Source organism: Benincasa hispida, chromosome 12 (genome assembly GCF_027475165.1).
Source record: "Benincasa hispida cultivar pf3 chromosome 12, pf3_genome.v1.1, whole genome shotgun sequence".
Taxonomy (NCBI): domain Eukaryota; kingdom Viridiplantae; phylum Streptophyta; class Magnoliopsida; order Cucurbitales; family Cucurbitaceae; genus Benincasa; species Benincasa hispida.
In genome coordinates, this window is record NC_143489.1 from 61,181,402 (window position 1) to 61,184,205 (window position 2,804).

At 32.0% G+C, this 2,804-nt stretch overlaps 1 pseudogene across 1 annotated transcript; it reads right to left on the reverse strand.

The window, feature by feature from the left end:
• Positions 1-380: 380 nt before the first annotated feature.
• On the reverse strand, positions 381-1,793 carry LOC150032113 (linoleate 9S-lipoxygenase 1 pseudogene; annotated as a pseudogene). The gene is made up of 2 exons (XR_016525328.1): positions 1,544-1,793; positions 381-893 (listed from the first exon to the last, which is right to left on the reverse strand). The product of XR_016525328.1 is annotated as a linoleate 9S-lipoxygenase 1 pseudogene (transcript).
• Positions 1,794-2,804: the final 1,011 nt, after the last annotated feature.

Consider the following 2,804-nt stretch of genomic DNA (forward strand, 5'->3'; position numbering starts at 1 on the left):
ATCTATCCATAAAAGGCTTAAAAACTCTATGGTTTAATCCCTTTACAGCCAATTCAACACCCATCTTTATCGTTTGATCAATCCATTTTCTCAACATTAAAAAAAGGAGTTAAACTATGCCAATTCAACTGAACTTTGGATTCCATTTTTACCCTTAAAACTTTTTAAATCATTTCAAGAAGTACAGATTAGTCGTAAAAAATTACTCAATTTCAACTATATAGAAGGTTAAAATTGTTGTGAACATTCTTATCAATTGAGAAATCTTCTTGACATCATCTACAAGAAAAAATAAATTGGGGTCCAGTCCATACCATACTGGACAAAGATAGGTGTAGCTCAAGCAACACCTGAATATTTCACTCATCTATAATATCATTAACAAAATTCACTTTTTACCCAACAACGATCATATTAATTTACGTGAGTAATATAATTGTAACTGACATTTCAATTTGTTTAGTTATACAAAATTTCCGTTCATCGTTAAACTCTTGGAAAGTATTTTTTAAGAATAATTTCAAAGTTCAAAATTTTGGAATATGAAAATTTAAGAGAGAAAAACAAAACAAAAAGATAAATCATAAGACAAGAATTTACCTTGTTGGAGAAAAAGACACGGTCGTAAGTATAGCGATGAGCAGGATAAACCCAAGAGTTGCAAACAAAATGAACAGAGCCATAGCCAGGAACATCATGCAATGTTACTGCCTTCAAGTAAAATTGGTTAGGATGATGGTTTCTAATGATAAAAGCTCCTGGTACTCCCATTCTCTCTTCCCATTCAAAGAGAACTGTCAACTCAATCTCGTCCGCCGTCAATGACGGCTTCACCGTCGATATCCACTGCTCCAAATTCGCCGCCTTCCCTACCTTCGCCGTTTTTAATCCATCTATTACATCGTCAAATCACAAATCAACTCAAAAGTTTAATTACCACCAAACTTGAACCTATAAATTTGAGATGAAAGGTTATAGTAATAAATGAGGAAATTGAACGGTGTTACGGTAACAAAAACTAGAATATTACTAGTTCTTATACAATAATTAAACTTAGAAGCGCAAGTTGTTCGGTTAGAATAAAACTTCTTAATCTTTAATGCAATGATTTCTTTTCCTTCTTATTTTTTTTAGTTAATAAGGATCGAGAGATTCAAATATCTGACTTCGACAGAAGAATTCAAATCTTTCATCTCTAGATAGAAAGTATATGGCATAATCAATTGAGCTATACTCAAGGATAATAAACAGATGAGGTTAGGAAAAAAATCGACAAAAAGTGTATGTTTCTTTAATGCAATCATTTTGCTCTCTCTCCCTCTTTCTTTTTTCCTTTTGTCCAAGGTAGAGAAATTTAAATCTCGACCCTCTTGGTTAAACATATTGTCCGAACTATTTTTTTAGTTCAATAAGAGATCTCGATCGAAAGTATATGGTCATTGTCTTATCCAGTTGAGCACAAGTTAATAGGAGAGTAAAATCTCCCACAGTTTAACTTCAATACCATGTTAAATCATTAACTGAAAAGCTAAAACTGACGAACCTGACTGGGGAGGATTCGAGCTGATGAGTTGAATGGTGACGCCTTTTCCGAAGAATTCATGAACTCGATCGAGAATCGAAGCCTTAACATCTTTGAAGTCAAGGACACACTTTTTCATAATAACCACCGTGCCTCGAATTCTCTTCTGGTCACCGTCGCCGCCATCGCCGTAGCCGAACTTCAACGGACTGCCAGAGAAAAACGCCTCCAGCAGCTTCTGAAGCATCTCCATACCAGGACAAATTCCCATTTCTCAGAAAAATCAACAGAAACAGAGCAAAGAAGAAAGAATGAAAAAGGTTGCAAAAATGGCAGCCTATTACAGCTCTTTATCTTCTTCCACAAGAAAGAAGAAAAGGAAGAAAGGGTTAGAGAGAAAAGAAGTAAAAAAAGAAAAAATGTAGTTTAGGAGAAAGATTTGTAGCTACTGAATTGATCTGAAGGTCTCTGCCATCGCATTTAACAGAACAGCCGAACAGGGCCATTCTGGAACCATTTTATTATTTTTATTATTCTTTCATCTCTTTCTTTTTTATTTACGTATTTATTTAATATCATCTGTATTCTCAACGAGATAGTACTTATCTTTGTATAACTTACTCAATTACCCGATCATAATTTGACTTGTGTTAAATTCTTTTTATTTTTTTTAAATATTTTAATGATTTTTTATATGAATGGTGAGAGTGAAATGTATAAAGATGGGCAACCCGGGATGCACTCAAGTATTAACTTTAGTTTGTTTTGTTATAACTTTAATCTCGAGATTAATTTGATCGGAATTGGAATAATAAGTTCAAATTGTAAAAACCACCCTAAAGTATAATAATAGTCGCAATTACACGTACCCATAAACTTTTAATTATAATGAGTCATCGAACTTATACAAGTATTACAATTGGATGCTCAAACTTACATAATTGTAGAAATTGTAATACCTATAAAAGTTTGTTGGTTCAATATTTATCATTTAAGAATTTAATTTCTATAACTATGAAAAGTTTGAGGGTCAAATATTAACAGTTTCATAAGAATAAGAGATCAATTGCTTGAGAGTATAATTGTAACTGTCATAGATTTGTGTGATTTTTACGATTTACTCTAATAATAATTATGATGTAAAAAAATACAATATATTAAATATATTCCCAAGATACTAATAGAAAATGAAAAAATAAAAAACAAACTGACCGCACGAACTGAATTCAATATTAATGGAAAGTATTTAAACTAATATTAAATAAGTTCCAGGTCAAAATGA